The sequence below is a fragment of the Podarcis gaigeae genome (genome assembly GCF_964106915.1).
Source record: "Podarcis gaigeae genome assembly, chromosome: 11".
NCBI classification, from domain to species: domain Eukaryota; kingdom Metazoa; phylum Chordata; class Lepidosauria; order Squamata; family Lacertidae; genus Podarcis; species Podarcis gaigeae.
The window spans coordinates 11,089,625-11,097,360 of NC_139687.1; the positions used below are offsets into that span (position 1 = coordinate 11,089,625).

The 7,736-nt window shown below is 42.7% G+C and overlaps 1 long non-coding RNA gene across 1 annotated transcript; it reads right to left on the reverse strand.

Annotated features, from left to right (window-relative positions):
• Nucleotides 1–262: 262 nt before the first annotated feature.
• On the reverse strand, nt 263–7,508 carry LOC310826851. The gene is made up of 3 exons (XR_014556029.1): nt 7,436–7,508; nt 5,576–5,703; nt 263–1,965 (listed from the first exon to the last, which is right to left on the reverse strand). It is a non-coding gene; the product is annotated as an uncharacterized lncRNA (long non-coding RNA).
• Nucleotides 7,509–7,736: the final 228 nt, after the last annotated feature.

The following is a 7,736-nucleotide window of genomic DNA, read 5'->3' on the forward strand; positions in this document are numbered from 1 at the left end:
CACACTAGCTAGCCTTGCACTGTGTTCCACTAGGGGGTTTTTTTTGGGGGGGTGTCTGCTATTACCTCTTTCTTTCATATTCTTATGGGTGACCTGATACCTGCAGCATCTAACAGAGATTTTTTAATATATAAATATTTTTTATTAGGAATTTCAACAAAACATTTTATTAAAAAATAATAATCCTTAATTTCCCCCCTATTTTCCCCCCTCTCCTCTCCCCTCCCCTCCCCTCTGACTTCCTTCAGCTCCTCTCTCTGGTTTATCAACAAATGCTATTCTCTGCATATTACAAAATTGTATAGATCCTTAATTTATCTAACTAGCTGTTAACAATAAAAAGTTTGTGGATGTTTATTCAAAACCTGCCAAGCAGTCCAGTTCATTTCGTTGTTTCTTTAAGTACTTTGTAAAAGGTTCCCATTCATCTTTAAAGTCACAGCTATCCTTGTCACGTAGTTTATGTGTCAACTTCACCAACTCCACATAGTCCATCAGTTTCTCTTGCCATCGTTCTTTAGTCAGGATTTCCTCGTTCTTCCATCCTTGTGCTATTAAGACTCTTGCCAACGTTGTCACATACATGAAGATATTTTTCAATTTCCTTGGCAGGTCTTTCGCTACAATCCCTAACAAAAATGCTTCAGGTTTTTAAACAAATGTTAGATGGAACATTTTCTTCAGTTCACTGTATATCATTTCCCAAAACTTTTTAATTTCGTTACAATCCCACCACATACGGTAAAAGGTCCCTTCCTTTTCTTTACACTTCCAACACATATCTGAACTGGTTTTATACATTCTTCCTAGCTGCACTGGTGTTATATACCATCTATACATCATCTTCATATAATTTTCTTTCAACAAGGAACAATCTGTAAATTTTAAATCAATTTCCCATAACCTTTCCCAATCTTCCAACATAATATTATGACCTATATCTTGTGTCCATTTAATCATAACTGATTTCACCTCCTCGTCTTTCATCTCCCATTCTAACAGAATACTATATGCACCTTTCAACAGCTTTACTTTCCCTTGCATCGCTTCCCTTTGATATCTAGATATCGTGTAGCTAGATCCTTTCTTATTATCTTCTTTGTATGTTTCATGTAGTCAGCATCTAACAGAGATTAATCCAGTCCAGCCTGCAGTCTCTGTCCTGGAAGTAACTTCAGTTCAGGGGTGCCATCTAGGGAGGGATGGGGGAGCGAGGCCCTCCAAAAATATTTTCAAGGTGAGGACCAGTGTGTCCCCCCCAGTCCTGCAGCGGTCCCCTTGAAGATCACAAGGGCACCTTCCAGAAAAGCACTCTGGCAATCTCTGCCAGGGACGCACCAGGACGAAGCGTCTTTGCCCTGGTGCATCCTTTTCACGAAGGTAAGATGGCTGTGGGGTGGGGGTGAAGGGCCTAGTTGGCCTGGCCAGGGTTGGTAGGGCAACACATGTGTGATGTTGTGCACATGCAGCATGTTGGGATCAATTCAGTGCATCTGCCTCTGTTACGACTGAAATATTTAAATTATGGCTACAGCGTCATTTTTTTTTTCTTTTTTAAAATTTTATTTATGCTTTCCAAATTTATATATTTCACTAATTTCACAATCACTTTAACATTTCAAAACTTGTCTCCCCCCCCTTTCTGCAGTTCCTTAAATTTATTCTTAATATCTTCTGCATATCCAAATTAACCCAAATTCCTAATTTATTCATCTGCTTTAAATATATACTCTTATGAAACTGCAGGTCATTGCAACAATCATGCCAATGTTCTTACTTGTTTACAATTTATCTGTAAATATTCAATAAATCATTTCCATTCGTTTATAGAAAGCTTGTTATCGTGATTTCTTATTCTTCCAGTATGTTTTGCCATTTCTGCATATTCCGTAGGTTTTTGTATCCATTCTTCCTTTGCTGGGACTTCTGCTTCTTTCAATTTTGGGGCGAGTAACATTCTTGCCCCTGTAGTAGCATATGTGAGTAAGTTTCTATACAGTTTAGGTAGTTCTCTCCCTGTAATTCCCAAAAAGAAGCTTCTGGGTTTTTAAAAAAATGTTATTTTAAACATCCTTTTCAGTTCATTATATATCATTTTCCAGTAAGTTTTAACCTTACTGCAAGACCATCACATATGATAAAAAGAACCTTCTTTCTCTTTACATTTCCAACACTTATTTGATTTCGATTTATACATTTTTTGCCAATTTCCTCAGTGTTAGCATTATGGCTGCAACTTCAGGACATAGTTCTGTTCTTTCTTTTTTATTTCACTTCCCTCCTCCCCCCACTCCCTGTTCAGCATAATATCCAACCTGATAATGTGTTTCTAGAGAACTCAAAAGTCCGCTTACACTTTTGTGAGGTTTTGGTTGCTCTTAATGAAAGCATCTCACAGTCGTGGATTTGGACATTGTTCTAATGAACCGTATAGATACCACTTTTGCTTTTTATACTACAGTTATACTAATGCCTGTAAGATCCACCCTGAAGCTCAGATTCACGAGATCTGTGTCCATGAGTCAGAGAGCACTTAGCTAGCCAAGTGTAAACTGGATCACTCAATGTACGGTGTCTTGCTTTGGCACAAATGACAGCAGTCGTGTTTGGAAGTAGAGGAGCCCATTTGCTGTTCAAACTGTGACTCATCTTTCCTCCTCTGCATACTAATTTACATATGTCCCATTAGGAATTGGTGCACAGAAAACACATTACTAGGATTAGCAGTGTGTCTGACACATGCAGAGTAAGTGATTAGAAATGGCTGTTACACAAACACACGCCGCCAGGATACTGACTGGATGATTCCATGCTTTATTCAGCCTACACTTAGATAAATGTGCATATAGCAGCCCAAACCCTGACTATTTTGCATATGCCCAGCTTTATCTAAATGATTTTCATCCATCAGTCATTTTCATAGTAAGCTCAGGCTAGATACAGACACTATTTTTCTAGAAAAAGAGGTGCTGGAACTCAACATGAACATCTCCCTTCTTTTCTTATAATGGCAATGGTGCCCACCTGAGAGCTGCTGGAACTGAGTTCCGGTTCAAAAAACCCCCCTGCTAACCAGGGGCGGCAACTATTGGAGGCCCTGGGGGCCCAAGCACCCACAATTTTGTGGTGGGTGCTCAGCACCCACACCACAGAGCCCCTGATGCAACTTCTGCAAAGCACTGAAAGTCATGTCCGAGGCCTCACAAGACTTCAGAGATGCTGTGACACTGGAACTCAGGTTCCAAGGCCTTGCAAGACCTCAGACAGCATCTCTGAGCCTTCGCCAGACCTCAGAGATGCTGGCCAAGGTCTAGGAACCTGACTTCTGGTGCAATTGTGTTGTCAACTGTTGCCTAAAATTTTTAGTGCTGTTTCACAGACACTGGGATCATTCCTCATCAGCAGATGGTTTTTTCTGCACCCATTTTTCATGAAAACGTAATTATAAATTACCGTACTTTTCTGCCCCCATGGGGGGACTCAAATTTAAGAAAATGTGGGGAGATGGCATAGAGTTGTTGGGGGGGTGCCGAAAATTGCTCACCCCCATGCATCGCTAAATCAGCCTCCCGTCTGTCCCATCATCGGCAGAAGCTGCCAATCGCCCACCTGCTGGAGTGTCAGAAAAACAACACCCATTGATGCAGCAACCAATAACACACACAATAGGCGCTGACATTCTCGGCAGCCACCAATCAAATGTCTACCCTATGCACTACCCATGTATAAGATGACCCCCACTTCTGAGCATGATTTTTAAAGGAAAAAAACAATCTTATACACGGAAAGGTACGGTAACTATTTCTCTATTTTACTGGAAGTTTCTGTCTTTCTGCAACTAGAAGATCACAACTCAAGTTAAATACACATACGGAGCCAAACCACAACTTCTATGCCAGTTTCACATTCTGCACAAAGCAGGGCTTCTGATGTTTTTTAACAGTTAAATAGTGTAATTAGAACTGGATATGGAATAACTGATTGGTTCAAAATTGGGAAAGGAGTACGACAAGGCTGTATATTGTCTCCCTGGTTATTTAACTTATATGCAGAATTCATCATGCGAAAAGCTGGGCTGGATGCATCCCTAGCCGGAATTAAGATTGCTGGAACAAATATCAACAACCTCAGATATGCAGATGACACAACCTTGATGGCAGAAACTGAGGAGGAATTAAAGTACCTTTTATTGAGGGTGAAAGAGGAGAGCGCAAAATATGGTCTGAAGCTCAACATCAAAAAAACGAAGATCATGGCCACTGGTCCCATCACCTCCTGGCAAATAGAAGGAGAAGAAATGGAGGCAGTGAGATATTTTACTTTCTTGGGCTCCATGATCACTGCAGATGGTGACAGCAGCCACGAAATTAAGAGACGCCTGCTTCTTGGGAGGAAAGCAATGACCAACCTAGACAGCATCTTAAAAAGTAGAGACATCACCTTGCCAACAAAGGTCCGTATAGTAAAAGCTATGGTTTTCCCAGTAGTGATGTATGGAAGTGAGAGCTGGGCCATAAAGAAGGCTGATCACCGAAGAATTGATGCTTTTGAATTATGGTGCTGGAGGAGACTCTTGAGAGTCCCATGGACTGCAAGAAGAACAAACTGATCCATTCTGAAGGAAATCAGCCCTGAGTGCTCACTGGAAGGACAGATCGTGAAGCTGAGGCTCCAATACTTTGGCCACCTCATGAGAAGAGAAGACTCCCTGGAAAAGACCCTGATGTTGGGAAAGACGGAGGGCAGAAGGAGAAGGGGACAACAGAGGACGAGATGGTTGGACAGTGTCTTCGAAGCTACAAACATGAGTCTGACCAAACTGCGGGAGGCAGTGGAAGACAGAAGTGCCTGGCGTGCTCTGGTCCATGGGGTCTCGAAGAGTCGGACACGACTAAACAGCAACAACAAGTGTAATTCTAGACCCAACACTTTCTGCATTTTGTTTATTCAGTTTTCTTAGGAGAATTCCCAGGATCTTCCTTCTTCTACTTCTTTCTCTTTAGATTCATGCTCTGATTCACTGGAATTTGCCCACATCTCCCAATATTTCCCTTCCTGTGTAAATGCCATTAGTGTCCCATTTACAGGCACTGCTTCAAATGCCTCGTTCCATCAAGAATCTCTTAATCTGGCTCCCTACTGCAATGAAACATGCCCACCTCGCAACCCAACCCGTAACCCATTTAAGTCAAAAAAGTACTTGGACTTAAGCCAATTTCATTTCATCTAAGTCAACAGGACCAAACTGGCTTAGGTCCAAGTACTTCAGCTTAAGTGGCCTGCAGATTGGGCTAGAACATTGAAACTTCACCCCAAGGACAGATTCACTTAAATCACTGTAATTAGGATGGTGTTTTGATGCTTCAGCTTGATAGCAAGCTGGGACTTTTCATTCTTAATAGGTACTGACTAAACAGAGCCTTCCCCCCGACTCCTAATGTACTGTGCTGCACTATTTAATTTTGGAAATGAGGCTCAGGAAAAACTCCAGTGTCCCTCTGTGTCCTATTAGACCAATAAAATTAATTTTAGGAGTATAATGTGCTAGGAAGTAGAATGATCGATGAGAACCTACCTGGCAGCAGCCTCAGGGATTGGCAATTGGACCAGCCCAGCGACGGCTGCAACATGTTCTCTGCTCGGGAAAGCCTTGGTTAGTGTTCAAGTCCAGGATCAACATTGACTTGATGGGTTTACACAGGTCTCAGCATAGAAGAAGAAGAAGAGTTTGGATTTTCTATCCCGCCTTTCACTCCCTTTAAGGAGTCTCAAAGCGGCTAACATTCTCCTTTCCCTTCCTCCCCCACAACAAACACTCTGTGAGGTGAGTGGGGCTGAGAGACTTCAAAGAAGTGTGACTGGCCCAAGGTCACCCAGCAGCTGCATGTGGAGGAGCGGAGACGCGAACCCGGTTCCCCAGATTACGAGACTACCATTCTTAACCACTACACCACACTGGCTCTCATAAAAGTTCCTGAAAGAAGATGAAGCTGTATTATGATTCTGTTTCTTTTTTTCCCTTCAGAAATTTATTTATTTGGTTTTTCAGATTGAAATTTTACAGTCTCATATCCCACATACAACATAAAAACTAGATTCCAATGAATCTCTTGGACTTCCCTCCCCCCCTTTGTGGGTTCTACTGTTAATCATTTCCTCCTGCATCATTTATAATAATCCAGATCTTTTATCTCTCCATTGTATCCAAAATTCACCTTTAAACTACAAGTGATATTCCAATCCTATTAACAATTTTAACTGTTTACAAAGCTTTAAATTTTCCCCATTCCTTTTTAAACTTTCGATCTTCCTGATTTCTGATTCTTCTGGTCATGTTAGCCATTTCGGCATAGTCCATCAACTTCATCTGCCATTCTTCTCTGGTAGGGACTTTATCTTCTTTCCATCTCTGGGAACATCTGCACAGCCGTGGTTGCAAACAGAAATAGTCTTTTCTGTTCCCTTGGGTTTTCGGCACCTAAAATACTTAAAAGGAAAGCTTCAGGTTTTCTGTTGTTGTTTAGTCGTCTTAGTCGTGTTCGATTCTCCGCAACCCTATGAACCAGAGCATGCCTTGGGAACTCTCACTTTCTTCTCAAAGCTTCTCCTTTTTTATGTCCATGGAGTTTTCCTGGCAAAATACTGGAGTGGGTTGCCAGTTCCTTCTCCAGGTGGATCACATTTGTGGCGCTGTGGGTTAAAGCCTCAGCGCCGAGGACTTGCCGATCGAAAGGTCGGTGGTTCGAATCCCTGCGGCGGGGTGCGCTCCCGCTGCTCGGTCCCAGCGCCTGCCAACCTAGCAGTTCGAAAGCACCTCCGGGTGCAAGTAGATAAATAGGGACTGCTTACCAGCGGGAAGGTAAACGGCGTTTCCGTGTGCGGCTCTGGCTCGCCAGAGCAGCGATGTCACGCTGGCCACGTGACCCGGAAGTGTCTCCGGACAGCGCTGGCCCCTGGCCTCTTAAGTGAGATGGGCGCACAACCCCAGAGTCTGTCAAGACTGGCCCGTACGGGCAGGGGTACCTTTACCTTTACCTTTACCTCTGCTATGACCTGTCTGTGTTGGGTGGCCCTGCACAACATAGCTCATAGCTTCTCTGAGTTATTCAACCCCTTCGCCATGACAAGGCAGTGATCCATGAAGGGGTTAGGGGGTTTTTTAAGAAAAGCTTATTTTAAACATTTTTTCCCAACTCATTATACATCATTTCCCAAAATTCTTTTACTACCTTACATTTCCACCACATGTGATAAAAGTTGCCTTTATTATGATTCTGTTTCAGTACTCTCCATACCACATGACTATCACTCTGATATGTCTCTTAGGTCTTGAAAGCCATGCTGTGAAAGGCTACTTTAATATATTATACTTTTCAGGACCTTCCTGAGTCTGGACCCTGTTCGTTTCCTTTTCAAAAATGGTTTCACTTCTTACCTTTCTCCAAGGACCTCAAGGTGGCATACATACATGGATTTCCCTCTTCACCTGCCTTTTCAACAGCAACCCTGTGAAGAAGGTACAAATGGGATGGTTCAGCATGAGACTCTTAATCTGAGGGTTGTGGGTTCGAGCCCCATGTTGGGCAAAAAGATACCAGCATTGCAGGGGGTTGGACTAGATGGCACTTGTGGTTTCTTCCAACTCCATGACTGAGAAAGCGAGAGAGAGGATTGGCACATAGTCACCCAGTGTGTTAGAATTCCTGCTCCATGATTGCAGTCGTTGGATTGTTGTC